The sequence below is a fragment of the Cebus imitator genome, unplaced genomic scaffold (genome assembly GCF_001604975.1).
Source record: "Cebus imitator isolate Cc_AM_T3 unplaced genomic scaffold, Cebus_imitator-1.0 Scaffold304, whole genome shotgun sequence".
Lineage (NCBI taxonomy): Eukaryota > Metazoa > Chordata > Mammalia > Primates > Cebidae > Cebus > Cebus imitator.
In genome coordinates, this window is record NW_016107619.1 from 2,272,748 (window position 1) to 2,288,373 (window position 15,626).

The window sequence follows — 15,626 nt, forward strand, 5'->3', positions numbered from 1 at the left end:
GCTACAGGTTCCTTGGAAGTCTGCGCTGATTCTGGGAGGCACCTGGTCACCTCTGACTTTCTGATCTAGGGTGCATCCCCCAGTCCCGGTCGATAAAGGTGGGGAGTCGGGTTCCAGGCCAGCGGGGGGCAGGGGTTGTGCGCACAGGGGACAGGCAGGAGGACTGGGAGCCCCTCTCCTTCGGGGAGCTTCGGGCCCTTTCTCCAGAGGCTGGTGGTGTCCCCGACCCCAGCCGCTCATTCCCGCTGGCGAGGTCCGAAGTGGCGGGAACGGGTCCTCCGCGGCGGCCCCAAGGCGAGGGAGGCTGTAAAACCTGGCGGAGGATCCGGCGCGCCGGTTCCGGGATGACTCGGGTGTCGGGGGGCAGGGGCCGCGGGCTCGCAGGTAGAAGCGCCCCACGCGAGCGGGGGCCTCGGCCGCAGAAGGGGCTCCCCCGGGGCGGCGGGCGGGCGGGAGCTTTGCGGGCCCCTCCCGCGTCGCGGGCTGGCGGGGCGATGGCGACGACGGTTTCCCAGCTCCCCCGCCCCGGACGCCGATGGCGGTGCGTTCCGGCCCTCCCCCAACAGTTCTCCCCCGCGATCGCCGGAGCCGGTGAGGCCGGGAGGGCGGGGAGCCGCGGAGGGAAGGCGAGAGGGCGGAGGTTGCGTGGTGCAGGCGGCGGCGGCGGCGGCGGGAGGAGGAGGGCCGGGCGGGCAGGGGAGGAGGAGGAGGCGGGCTCCGTGTCGCACGCAGCTCCAGGCGGGGCAGCCCCGGTGGCTGAGGGACGCAGCCAGACCTTGGCGGGACGGGGCTTTCGCCGGGGCCCAGGCCCAGCGACCAGGCGGAGGCGTCGCGGGAGCCTTTTGGGCACCACGGAGATGCGGGTGAGTGTCGGCGGCCGCGGGGCCGAAAGAAGGTGGCGGCGGCGGCGCAGGCCCGGTCCCGAGCCGCGGTGTCGCAGTGACTCGGGCCGCGGCCGCCGAGCCCAGGCGCTGGGCGAGGCCTGAGCCACCGAAACGCGGCCGGGCAGAATGGCGGCCGGGCCCGGGGGCTCGTGGGCGGAGGACGCCGGGGGCAGCAGGGGAGCGAGCGGGGCTGGGCCCTGAGTCACCCCGGACGGGCCGTGGCGGCCAGGCCTGGACTACGCACTGGGAAAAAGCCCGATTCACCGCGCCCAGAGCGGCGGCCTGGTGGCGCCGGCCCGTTTCCCCGTCGCGACCGGGCTGGGTCCGCGGAGGCTGGGCCGGCGTGTGGCCCCGGGCGGCTCGGGCGTTCGCGCCTCGCCTGGCGAGGCGACCTCCGCGGGACACCGGGACCCGTGCCCTTGCCCCTTCGCGCCCTCACGACCACGCTTCTCCTCGGCGCCGCTTTCCGGCCGACGCGTGCCCTCCTGTGAGCCCTGGGCTCGCGCGCACGAGCAGCCGCCAAGCCGGGCTTTCTCGCTTTCCGGTTCCCTGCCCGCGGCTCTCTGGTTCCCCGCCGGCATTGTTGCGACCGTGCAGGACGCTATTATTGGGTAACAGTCGTCCTTTTGCCCAGTTGTCCTCGGGGAGCGGGCCGGGGCAGGCGCTCAGGGATGCGAGCCCGGCGGCAAAACCGGACGGAGCCCCCCGGCGCCCGCCTAGCGCTCGCGAGGCGAGGCGGGCCGGGCCCTGCGCCGCGGCCTCGGCGCGCCCCCGGCCCCAACGGGAGCGCGCGCCATGACCCTGGAGGTAACCGGGCGCCCGCAGGCTGCGGGGACTTGGGGTCCCCAGGCTCGGGGTTCGTGCGATTTTTGCCCCAAGATCTGAAAGACCCCTGTTTCTGCCACCCGTGTAATATTGTGTAGCGCAGACGTAAGATAATCAAGAAAGAGAGGAATGCTTGTAGACCCTGCTTGAAATGAATCCCCAAAGTTAAGGTTTTCTGCCTGGCTGGCTTTGCCAAAAAGAGGATTCTCTTTTCCGACTGGGTCACTCTTGGTTGCTTCTGGTTCGTAGTAGGCGTTAGTGGTAAGTGCGCAAATACTGAATTGCAGTCTACTTAAATATTTATTTGCTCAGTGCGATTGCTCTTTCCTGTAGTAGCATTAAAATCGTCAAAAGTTCTGAGTGGAGTAAACGATCACACTTTTTGGAATAATCTTAACGAAGCGGCAGAAGAGAAACTAGATTCCTTTTTTACTTCAAGCCATGAGCTTCTAGGACCTAACGCCTCGCAGAAGTGTGTGCAGTTTTAACACTTCATTTCATGGTGCACCCGAAAATGTACCCAGTTTTTTGAAATCCTGGAGAGTGTATTATGTAGTAAAATATGTAATGATATTTAAAATGTAAAACCATTTTGTTTGAAAACAATATTTGGGGATGAGATTTTTCTTTGTTTAAAGGAGGTTTTTGGGTATTAGAAAATGTTTTACTTCAAGGTTCTATTTGTTGTTTTCCATGGTGAGTCGAAATAGTTGCATTGCTTTTCAAATTCCAAAGCATGCAAACACAGGACTGGCTCGCTTTAACTCTATTATGCCCATTTTTGGAGGTTTCAGGAGAGTGTTCCTTAAGCCTGAGAGGGATGGCTGAATTGCTTTCTAAATATGTTACACTTCTTTCCTCATTGGCTTCATCTTTTAAAAACTGTTTTGTCAAACAGCAAACCAACTTTAGATATGCTAGGGTTTTTCACCAATTTGTAAAAGCTTCCCTCCCTGAGAGCCACATGCTCAGGTCTTTACAGGCAGCCCCACCCCCCCTCCCAATGTGTGTACCACATCAGAAGACAGACACGCATGCCTGAGCTGATTCTGCATGGTTTCCTTAGATATTACAGTTCATTAGACTCTTGCCACTTACTGAATGTTATCTTCTAGCTGTAATGAACTACAATACGGCCTTATTTCCCATACATTTCTGACTCTGAATTCCTCCAAGGCAGGGGATATTCCTTGTTTATTCTTGCGTCTCCAGAGTAACAGAACTTGGTTATGGTGGTGCCTCAATTGCTTATTTTTGAGTGAGTGAGTTTTCTGGAATAATTCTTAGTGTTTGAAAACATGCCCTGATTGTTGGCTACAGAAAACACAGTCGTTGCACTTACGCCGGTTAAGAATGCAAGCTTTATTATACACTTAAGTAAAACTGATTCTCTCATCCCTCCTTTTCCACTCTCCCTTCCCATTTTTCCACTTCCCACCTCCCCACAGCACCCCAGTATCTAGTATAGGGCCCCAACAGAAAAATGCCCAGGTTTTCTTTACCTGTGAAGTCCAGGACAGTGCCAAGAGAGAACAAGTTGTGAAACTTTAGCTTTCTTTCCCCTTAAAACTAGTTTTAAGGTGTGGATTTTTTTTTTTTTTTAATACTTTTTTTGGAAACACAAACACGATCAGGTTTTTCCCCCAGGTTAAGTATCCAGCCTTGCCTTTGAAATGAAGCAGCTTGGTAGTTGAGGCTTCTCCTTGTCGGAAAGATGAGGCCAGCCCCTTGGTTCTGCTGGAGTGGGATAGGAAGTTGCTGCGGGAGGAACCATCCCTGGGCCACTGAGGCCCTTTCATCAGAATGTCATTCCTAGTATACCCAGAGGCATTGTGTCTGTCTTTCAGCATGGCAAATTAAAACGAATGTACTTTAAATTGAGGAGTTGTTACTTGCCATTCTTCAAATTAAAAACATTAGAACCATAAGAACTTATGAAGGCGTTTTGTTTTGTTTTGTTTTTGCTGTTTCAGCCCTTTGTAGGTCCCAGAGCCATGACCTTGAGTCATTCTGGAATAAAATGTCTTTGGGGGACTGTCAGCTTCATTTTGAACTTGTCTTTTAGGTATGTCTGGAGAAAAGAGTTAACCATTTGAAGGGCCAATTCTAAGTTTGCCTTGCTTTTTAAAAATATCGGGTAGTTTATCAGCCAGTTTGTTTTGCAAATGAGAAATGAACATTAAATGAAAAATAGATCCAATCTGGATGAAAGCCTTATGTTTACTACTGAGGACATAATTTCCTCTTTATAGGAAGTTTCCTGTTTATAAAATGAACATTGAGTAAGCACACTATAAACAGGATTATAACATTTAATGACTTAAGTTTTTTATTCATGCATGGAGGTATTTCACTTCTAAAAATTCTGTGATGGAGAGAGAGATGTAGTCATTTATTTTTGCTTAGGTATAGAGCGTCTTGATTGGGAGAGAAGACATGGAGTCTAGTTCAAGCTTACCTTTGCCAGGGCCTGTATTTCCTCATTTGTGAAATGAGATGGTTTTTAAATTGACACTGTTGATTTCCTTAGGCCCTCAAAGTATGTGGATTTCATGGGAATGCCACGGCTTTTAACATGAACAGCATTTTGGGAAAAACGGTCTCAAAGAACATCAAGTATTCTATTCATGTTTGAAAAGCAGGGTTGTGAAGCCTAAGATTGATGTATATTTTTTCCCTTGGGAAACTTGGACCAAGTAAGCACTGTTCTGCCCTTCCTAGTGTTCACTGCATGCTTCGGTGCTGTTGCAGTTCCATTCAAGATGTGACTCTTTGCCTTTTCTTTCACTGACGGCTCACACATCACCATCTCTGGAAAGCTGGCCCTGATGTCTCGGTCTGGGTTAGGAGCCTTCCCTGGGTTCCCGTGGTGTCCTGCCTGTGTCACTATCACAATATTTAACCTTTTGATTGTATTTGGTGGTTTCTCCCACCAAACTGACCTCCTTTGGGACAGGGAGGCTGTGATAGCATCTGTCCCCAATGACTAGCGTACTGCATGCGTCAACGTTCACGTACATCTTTCCACTGGAAATCCTTACAGTGCCCTCTGAAGTGTAGTCACTATGGTTTAACCCACTTTACAGAATACAGGTGAAGGAGCTGAGACTTTGAGCGGTGAAGGTCAGGGCTAGGAAGGTGGTGAAGCCTGGCTAACTCCAGAGCTCAGGCTTTTAACCAAATGTTCCCTGACTGTTTGACTGGTTTATAAAAGGTGGAAGAAGACTAGAAGAGACTAAAATGAAAAGCTTTAAAGACTGATATCTGATCATTATGGCAGAATTCATTATGCGGAACTGTGATCTGCTACTAAGAATGAGCTTATTCTTCCTGGTCTTTTAGTAACATTGTGGGAGAGTAATCGGGCACTGATAACATAGACATGAACAGTTCTGGAACTTTGGGGCTATTGTTAAATTGGGTGTGATGTTATGACTCATTGGCCTTGCAAAAATTTGTAAAACCATTCAAGACAGTTCAAATCTAACAAGCTGCAATTTTTTTTTAAAGGCCTGTGTCAGAAAATATTTTGGAAAGGAAACTGTATGAAATGGGTGCAGCCATTTAAAATATGTATAAAGTGTGTATGTACTAATGAAGATATTTAAAGTAGTAAAAATGACTGTCATTTTAGGGGGTAAACTTGGGTGCTTTTAAAATATTTTTTCAAGAAAAAAAAGCCAAAAAACAGCAGCATGGCAATCTCAAGATGGAGAAGACCTAGATATAGGAACCGTAAAGGAAAAGATTTGAGTACCTTAGAATAATACAACTTCTCTGTGTTAAAATTCCATAAACAGAATTAAAAGGTGAATGGCAAACAGAAAAATATTGTAACTTACAAGCAAATTTACTTTCCTTACTGTAAAAAGAGGGCATGTGAACAGCAACAACCAAAGAGGACCCCCCCAACCCCCGTGGAAAAAAATGGGCAAACTGGTAATTTATAAAGAGAGGAGCAGGAAACATGAAAAAACTTTGAACTTCACTAGCAGTACTCGAAATGCAAATCAGTGAGATACTGTTTGTTTAAATTGGCATAGATTACAAAATAAGCTACGTATGGTGAGGGTATGGAGAAATGAGCTCACTCATACCTTACTAGAAAGTGTAATTTAATATGAATTTTAAAGAACAAAATATGTAACAAAAGCTTATAAAATATGTATACTTTGCAATTGCCATTCCATTTCTAAGAATTTAGTCTAAGAAAATACAAAAAAAGGTGACTAACAGATTAATATTCTGTCCAGGGTATGCTTTTATTTAATAGCCTCTTAACAAGCATTTGTTTTCTGGTTTTTTTGCTGTTATTAAGGATGATTATTTTAGCATTTATTTATTATTATTTTGAGACAGAATCCTCCTCTGTCACCCAGGCTTGAGTACAGTGGCGCTATCTTGGCTGACTGAAATCTCCCCCTCCTGGGTTCAAGCAGCTCACTGCCTCAGCGTCTCAAGTAGCTGGGACTACAGGCACAAGCCACCACACCCGGCTAATTTTTGTATCTTAAGTAGAAACAGGGTTTCACCATCTTGGCCAGACTGGTCTTGAACTCCTGACTTAATCCACCTGCCTCGGCCTCCCAAAGTGCTGGGATTAAGGCACGAGCCACCGCACCTGGCCCTATTTCAGCATTTAGATCAGTCTTTCAACTTTCATAATACTGTATTTAATGAACAGTCAGTATTAATGATAAAAAAAATATAACTTTATAAAACAGCATATGTAAGTAATATCTAAAATTTTGTTTGGTGTGTAAGTATATGTATTTTTTAAAAAGATGAAAACCAAAATGTTAACACTTGATTATCTCTTGAGCAGTGGAATTATTTTTAATTTCTCTGAGCAGTGGGTTATTTTTAGTTTTTTAAAAATTTTTTCCTTCAACTTTCTACAGCGCACATGTATTTATAATTCAGTGGATTAATTTATAATAAAATCAAGAAATCTCAAAACAGTAGAAGCAGAGTAGCTTCTTGCAAGGAAGACGTTTCTGCTTATTTTAATGCTAAAAGCACTTCGTATTTGCTGTGTGTTGGTGCACAGGGTTAAATATCTGACTTTTGTTTATTTCCCCATATCTTATTCCTTCAAATACTTTAGTCCCCTCATTTAATGCCCTCCACAAAACTGTCCTAATCTCATGAAACTGATTTATGTTTTGATTGTTTATTATAACACTACATTAGGCACTAATGAATTGTCTTTAATGTGGAAGTTTCTTTTTCTTAGTATTAGTGTGAACCTTCTATCCTTTTTTGCTTAGCTCACAACTCCTAATGATAGTAGATGCATTTTCAATTAATGTTTAAAGTTAATGTCATTATGCTTAAGAATAAGAATCTGCTAAAAATCAGAAAAAATATTTTGGTCCAGTGGGTACTGTAGCTTGGAAAATTCACAAAAGCGACTATCAATTATTTAAGAAATGTACACTAAATAATACAAATGCTGTAGGGGGTTCTGGGGGTGTCTTTACTATGTCAAAATTAATTAAATACTAACTAAAATAGTTACATATGCCTGATAAACATCCAAAAGTCAAAAGGGGGGTGGAGGGGAGGAGGCAGAGAGCTCAGACCTTTTCTCAGGGAAGGAAGGAGGCTTTGGTGAGACTGGAAGGAAAGGTTTGCAATTCTAGATGATGTCGATAAACCGACTCTTTGATCTCAAGTGGAATTCAGGGAATAGACATGGGAAATAGTCATTTCCCCCTCCCCAAACTCCAAGCTTATCTTTAGGAACTTGGAGACTTTAGTGTGGGGGATGGTGAAGGAAAATTCCAGACTGATTCTTCTGACTTAGTCTACCATCTTAAACGTTTAAAAGGTTTACTTGCCATTTTATTTTACATGCAATAATAACTCCTAGTCCAGGTTGAGCATCGCTAATTTGAAAATCCTAAATCCTCCAAAATCTAGAACTTTCTGAGTTACCAACATGAGGTGACATGTGAAACATTTCACCCTGACCTCATGTGATGGGCCACAGTCAACTTGGGAGAGTGCTCAGCAGTTTATTCAACATCCCCAAGGGGAAAGTAAAATTACCTTCAGGCTATGTGTCTAAGGTGTATACAAAACATCTGAATTCCCCTTTTAGATTTGGATCCCATCCCCAAAGTACCTCAAATCTTCCAAAAGATGAGACAATCCAAAATTCAAGACTTCTGGACCCAAGCATTTCAGATAAGGAATACTTAACTTGTGTTCAGTGCTTGGTGTGAGCCAAAGACTTTGCCAAGCATGCTCTGTGACTCCATCGCTGCTTGCCCTCAGCTTTCTGCTGCTTGCAGATGCCTCACATGGGACAGAAGGCTGTCTAATGCAGTCCTGGTTGAGGGTGGACTTTGACACACAGCATAAGAATGTATTACGTCAATCATCAAGTAAAGACTACTGAAATTAGAGTGTCTCCTATTTGATTTGTTGATGAAAGGCTGCTTGGGCACCTGTGTAGAGTAGGTCCTACCAAAAAGGGACCCAAAACACACAGAGGGAAGAAGGGTTAGGAATGCTGAGGACACATACTGGAATTGGCTCTTCAGTGATGCCTTTGTTACATGTTCTGTGTATACGGGACTTTGCCCTATGCAGGGATGGGTGTGTGTGTATGTGTGTGTGTATGTGTGTTTAATGTCAGCAGTTTAGCAGGGGCTTTACAGGTGAAACATTGTATGTGTGCTCACTTATGACATTATGAAGGTTTTGTTTGTTTTGGTCACTGTTATTTTTATAATGGAGCTCTGCTTTACCACTCTACTTGTTACCACATTTTCAGGATTTTTATTTATTTAGACCAATATTTGCCTATCTGTGTTCTGTGACATGTAAGGTATGGGAATGGGAGGGAAGCTCTGTGAATAAACTTAGGAGATGCCAGGTGGCATATTGAAGGGCCTTTACAATCTTAATGTGCTTTACTGTTCCTATGGGGAGATATATGCATATATACATACATTCATATGTATTACCTTTAAAAGAAGAAAACTCTCCTACCATATTAAAGAACATGTTTTGTAGAACACATACTGATTTTAAAATCATAGAATGTGGAAAATAAGGTGCCTTGCAGTAGAGATTTGATACAGAGTGAATGGATGTGTTCGTTTTTTTCTCTTTGGTAGAGCACTGACGAGCACCTGGAAATACCTGTGGTTCTTTGTAGTACAATGTGAGACATGCCATAGAGGCCAGCTTCCTGTTGAGTGTGGTTATAAGTTTAGTGTGTAGGAATAATTTTTGCTTCATTCTAGTCCTTGTTTAAATCCTAAATACTATTAGAGGAATTACATTAAAAAATTTTTAAGGCAGGCTGGGCGAGGTGGCTCACGCCTGTAATCCCAGCACTTTGGGAGGCTTAGGTGGGTGGATCACGAGGTCAGGAGATCGGGACCATCCTAGCTAACATTGTGAAACCCTGTCTGTACTCAAAATACAAACAATTAGCTGGGCATGGTGGCGTACACCTGTAATCCCAGCTACTCAGGAGCCTGAGGCAGGAGAATTGCTTGAACCCGGGAGGTGGAGGTTACATTGAGCCGAGATTGCACCACTACACTCCAGCCTGGGCAACAGGTGGAAACTGTCTCAAAAAAAAATTAAGGCATATGGGAGACAACAAAATCAAAGCCTGTGTCATTTACATCTTATTGGTGGTGTCATATGTTGAGAACAGTATTTTATTATTTAAGTTCCAGGGTTACATATGCAGGTTTGTTGCAAAGGTAAATGTGTGCCACGATGGTTTGCTGCACCCATCAACTCATCACCCAGGTATTAAGCCTGGCATGCATTAGCTCTTTTGACTGATGCTATCCCCCATACCTTCCCCGACAGGCCCCAGTGGGTGTTGTTCCCTTATCTGTGTCCACGGAGAATGCTTCTTAAACCTGTACAATAATGGTTTAACCACAAAGCTGTTTCACATTTTTTCCTTAAAAATCTAAAACTTTCTGGTTTTAAAAGCATCTCAATACTTCTCCTCTTGAAGGCTCTCTTAGATTTTTACTTGATTTATCAGATTGGTTCTCTTGCATTTTAAATTCATGATTTCCAGAGGGTGAACGCTGTTCTCATGATGGTCTTGCGCTAGATTAATTTGGGAAACATCACCAGGTCTGTTCTCCAGAGTGTTTGGCCCCTTCTGACGAGAGGCCGCGTTACCCACTTCCAAGACTTGTGGACCAGGTTACCCTTCTTTTTTCTTGGGCCACCTCTTGAAGTTAGGCTTCCGTGCAAAATATTTGCTGTTCTAGCAAATCTTATCTTTTCTAACTCTTCATGAGCATTCAGGAGATAGCTTTAACTTGATCTTCTCGTCTCTTTTGCTTTGGGGATTCTCGGTTTTATTCAGGCTAAGCGACTCTCAGCAACTTCAGCTGAGTGCCTTCCAGTCCTGCTGATAGCCTTCAGGGCTTTTCCATTTGACTAACTTGCCCCTACTTACAACTTGGCTTGCCCCATCCTGATCTTTTTTTTTTGCTCCTTAGACCATATCCGGCGTCTCTATTTCTAGCATTATATCAGAGACAAAAAGGCCGGGCGCGGTGGCTCAAGCCTGTAATCCCAGCACTTTGGGAGGCCGAGGCGGGTGGATCACGAGGTCAAGAGATCGAGACCATCCTGGTCAACATGGTGAAACCCCGTCTCTACTAAAAATTCAAAAACATTAGCTGGGCATGGCGGCGCGTGCCTGTAATCCCAGCTACTCAGGAGGCTGAGGCAGGAGAATTGCCTGAGCCCAGGAGGCGGAGGTTGCGGTGAGCCGAGATCGCGCCATTGCACTCCAGCCTGGGTAACAAATGTGAAACTCCGTCTCAAAAAAAAAAAAAAAAAAATATATATATATATATATATATATATATATATATATATATATATATCTTGAAAAATATATATATATATATATATATATATATATATATATATCTCAGAGACAAGTAAAATATTTGTGTGTCTGACTTTACTTTTTTTGTTTGTCCATATTCAGCGATCTACCAAATCTTACTAGTTACTCCCCCATAAACACATGCTGTGTGTTTATACCTTCCTCTTTGGCCCTGCAGTCACCAGCGTCATTCTGCCCTCACACCTGGGGATCCAGTGCGCTGCTGATTGCTGCTTTGTTCAGGACTTGCCCGGCTTCCTTGACTACAGAGGCTCTCCAGGGCAGGTATTGGGCCGCCAGCATTTGGTAGAGGGGACTCGGCTCCTCGTCTTTGTCAACGCTTCACCACAGCCTTCCTATCTCATCTTCATAAGCTTTCAAAAAATCCTCAAGGTCTAGCTATATGTATAATGCTAACAGGCTTTTTTAAAAAACTGGCTCTGCTGCATTTCGCACTTGAAAGTAGCTGGATGTTGGTTCTGGGTATATGTCTCTTAGCTCTTCAAACTTGGAATATAAGTTCTAGTGACAGCGTTTAGCAAAATTTCAACAAAGCAACCAATTTGTGGAAGTTCTGTTAACTTTGAGGTTTTACCATAATCAATTATAAATGTTGAAATTTTTCTATTGATAAGGCTAGTTTATGGAAAACTGATTAAAGAATTCACTGATGATAACCAGCAAACCATATATTACACTAAAGTTTTGTTTCGAAGGTATAGATATTGTGGAAGATGAGTGTCCACATTGCTTTTTATGGTAAACATATAGGTGAGTGTGTATGTATGTAACTAGGATAGTGATTCCCTTAATAGTTGTAGGAAAAGTGATTCTAAAAAGCATTCTGATGCCTCTCTTGGTGAAAGTGAGTGAAACTACAGTTTCACATTAAAAAGAGTACTGTCCCACCAAAAATACAGAGGGGGATTTGCTTTACTGACAGTTGAGTATAGGCTAACTTGGGTATATGTGCATACAAACTCTGTGTTCTGTGTGTGTGATTCCGCCAAAAAAAAAGTCCTAAAATGTGCATCTCTTTATTCCATTGTATTTATATTTTTCAGAAGTTGATTTATTTGCTTTTTTGATGTGTACATTTTATTTCAGGAAACTGAATCAAGTTTGTGAGCGTCACGTCCTTTAAAGTGTTATAGTTCTTGATGATAAAACTGGGGAAAATCTGGATTTTGTAATGTTAGTGTTAGTTCTTTACCTTTTTAAAAATATTAACTGTATTTTCAACTGGGAACATGGATTTATGGCTTTCAAAATAAGCTACTTGAAGTGTAAGCTTAAAAAGCTTGCTTGAGAAAATACACAGGTTAATGAGGTAAATTATCTGAGATAAAAAATATGGACAGCCTAAGTTTAGTGTGGAAGGTCTCAACAGTAGTCTGTCCATATTTTATCTCAGATAATTTACCTCATTAACTTGTGTATTTTCTCAAGCAAGCTTTTTAAGTTTATACAGCTAGGGTTGTGACAGAAATCAGTAAATCAGTAGCAATCTTGACATGCAGGATATTCTTTATACTTATTTAAGGTCTGGGTTTTGCCAGGTGCGGTTGCTCACACCTGTAATCCCAGCACTTTGGAGGCCAGCGTGGCTGGATTGCTTGAGCTTATGCATTTGAGACTAGCCTGGGTAACATAGCAAAACCCCATCTCTACAAAAAATTAATATTAGCTGGGTGTGATGGCTCCCATCGGTGGTCCCAGCCACTTGGGAGGCTGCGGTGGGAGGATTGCCGAGCCCCGAGAGTGGGATGTTGCAGTGAGCCGCAGTAGCACATTTCATTCCAGCCTGGGTGACAGAGTGAAAGCCTGTGTCAAAAATAAGTAAAATGTAGGTTTAAATTATTGCTGATGCTTTTGTGTCTCTGCCCTTTAACAATAACCCCCAAAACCCACCACTCTAAGGGTAACAAATAAATACAAATTGTACAGTCCATGAGGGAAACTGACTAGAAACTTTTGTAACTACACAGAAAGGCACATCTTGACTAGGGGCATTTCTATAAAAACTACAAGCGAATGCAAATGTCTAGAGGCTTACCACTGTTTCAGAATAATAAGCAAAGCTGATGCTACAGATTTTACTGCTTTTTTTTTTTTTTTTTGGATGGGGTTTCACTGTTGTCGCTCAGGCTAGAGTGCAATGGCGCAGTCTCAGCTCACTGCAGCCTCCACCTCCTGGTTGGTTTTCAAGCAATTCTCCTGCTTCAGCCTCTCCAGTAGTTGGGATTACAGGCACCTGCCACCAGCCTGGCTATTTTTTTTTTTTTTTTTTTTTTTGTATTTTTAGTAGAGACAGGATTTCACCATGTTGGTCAGGCTGGTCTCAAACTCCTGACCTCGGGTGATCCGCCCTCCTTGCCTTCCCAAAGTACTTAGATTACAGGCATGAGCCATCATGTCCAGCCCACATTTTCTCCTTTATTATGGCCAGACTGTTTTGAGACAGAATAGGAAGCAAAATTTAAAAAGTCCCCTCCCCAAAAGAACCTTGTCTCTTATTGAAGGTTATCGAGTGACAGATTTCTATGAGCTCAGAAGACATACTCAAATGATTGAGAAACCGTTTTTCCCAATTATTCTTGACTGATTTAAAGCCCGGGTTTAAATATACACTTCTCTGCATATATGTTTCTCCCCATACCCTCTTCCCAGTGTTTATAATTTTGGAAAATACTAAAGAGTTCTTAGTACTTGATGTTGTAATAGCTAGTAAGGACGTTTTCAACAAGCTGCTTTTTAGCAAATGCAGCATTGAACATATATGCAGAGAACGGGTGCAAGTCTGGCAGACAGATGGAATCACAGGTACAGTGGGTGACATCGATCACTGTGAGCCTTGAGTGGCTCAGGGACCACTGGGGACGTGTGTCAGGAGCATCTTACCTGAAAGAGATATCACTTAACTGTGCCCAGTTCCTTTAGGAGGGTGGATAAAGTGGTTGTCTTTAAACACAAAATGTAAAAGCCCTAAATCAAATAAACAGCATGGTAGCACCCTTTCTCCTTTTGAGCCAGTTTGTAGTGAAATGGGAAGTGTATTTGAAGGTTTGCTTAGCCAGGGAAAGTTGCTGATCAGAATTTTTGACTCAGGGTTAAATTATCTTAGTTGAAAAAAAAATAATGAAAAGGGGTGTTCTTATTGGCGAAAAGATTCATGTTCACTTAGTGATAACACTAGCTTCCAAAATCTGCTTGTTGAGCAGATAGTATTCAAGGCCTCACACTCAACGGCAGGGCACACCATTCACCACATGAGGAAAATTTGGAAATTAGTTGAATAGGATTGTGGGAACTGTGAGTTGAGATTTTTCATTTGACTGGGAGTTAATAGCATTTGTGGTTGACTAAGGGCATCCTTTACGGAAGTGGTCCTCGTGTGCACGGCTCACTGGAAGAGGGAAAGACCCTCCAGGAGGTACACATCTGGCCTTCCGTGCTCGGTGGCCTGGAGCACGGGCCCCCTAAAAGGAGGGCAGAATGGCTTGCTCATTCTATCTTTGTATTTGTGTTGGGCTGGCTTCTGAAAATACCATAGTGTCAAGACAGAAGAGAAATTTCTTGGATGTTGATGTGCAGTGAAAGCTCTTCAGTAGCGGCATTTCCAAAGTCAGTAGATTTCATACAACAGCAGCCCATTCATTCACTAGAAAGAGAGCTAGGAAGCCCTGTCAAGCTGGTGTTTTAAAGTATTGTTATGTATTTCATGTTACAGTGAAAGAGTCATGTGAATTTTGAGAGAGTGATATTTCAAGGAAAATTTGAACTCTGTCACAGCTTAGGCTGGATCCCCAGGTCTGTCCCAATACAAAGAAATCCTCCACCCTCTGCTGAAAGATACATTTTGGTGGTAATTTTGGAGAAGCACCACCTCTGTGTCGTCAGTTATCAAAAGTATTGTGGAATTTTTAGACAATGTTAATGTACATCATTTTGACTTTAAAAATAAGCATGACTGGTTTAACATTTAAGGACTATCTTAGGAATTTCATGGATATTAGAAACCCTTTGTAGTAGTATTAACATGAATAGTAAGTGGCAAATGCCTACCGTGTTTCAGGACTCTGCTAAGCATTTTATTTTCACGACTCACTTATTCCCCACAGCCACTTTATACAACAGATACAATATTATCCCTAGTACAAATGATGAAATATAGGCACAGACGTTAAGGAATCTGACCAAGCTCACACTGCCAGTGACTTGTGGAGCCAGAACTGTGAAGTTCGAGAGACAGTCACATACATTTCTATATTAGCTGTTTGAAATTTGTCACTGTGTACTGCCAGTCAGTGCCTGTTGAATTGTTTCTTTAGTAAAATGTTTTTTGTGGGATAACCCGGAACCCACACAGACATAACTGGAAAAAAAAAATGCACTGAGTAATACTTACCGTGTTACATTCTATGAGCTTTCTTTCTATTTCAATTTTTAAAAAGTTCCCTTCCCTTTTACTAAGTTAGTTTCATGGTCTACACAATAGTGAATTGCAGCCCTCAGTTTGAAATGCATGTGTGATGTAGATGATTATGATAAAATGTAGTACCATTTTTTTCTTAAAGTGAATGAAAATACTGGAAACAAAATACATCAAAGTACCAATCTAGACCATTGAGTAATTAGGATTCAATGTAGGTAACTGAATAAAAGCATTGTGGTAAAACTGAACTGGAATTCAGTCCTTAGCAGTTAAAACTAGTTTATTTGGACAAACTGGGCAGTCTTTATAACACCTGATAAATATAATGTGATCATGGTTTTCTGTAAGTTTTCAGGTTTTCTGGAGCAGTTTATGCCAGTGACGCTTGTGGCATCCTACTTGGAAGTCATGTAGTAAAATAGGAAGAATATAGATGTTGACTAAGATTCATTTGTGAATTGAACAATATTTAAGGCATTTAGTGATTGTGTGTGGACTTTTTAGAATTTAAAAGGACCCTCCTCTATTACTTATTGAAGTATCAACTCTAAGAGAACAAAAATTGTTTTCGAATTCCTAAGATGTTTCT

The 15,626-nt window shown here is 43.4% G+C and overlaps 1 protein-coding gene across 3 annotated transcripts in view; it reads left to right on the forward strand.

The window, feature by feature from the left end:
* The first annotated feature begins 495 nt into the window (after positions 1-495).
* Positions 496-15,626, forward strand: part of CUL1 (cullin 1) — a 100,222-nt gene continuing 85,091 nt past the window's right edge. Inside the window, exon 1 of one of the 3 annotated variants that reach the window (XM_017502891.2) lies at positions 496-591. The gene's annotated coding sequence lies outside the window, so the exon portion shown is untranslated. Of the gene's footprint in view, positions 592-734; positions 864-1,545; positions 1,971-15,626 lie in introns of those variants that run through there. The other 2 variants (XM_017502889.2, XM_017502890.2) reach the window with 2 other exon arrangements.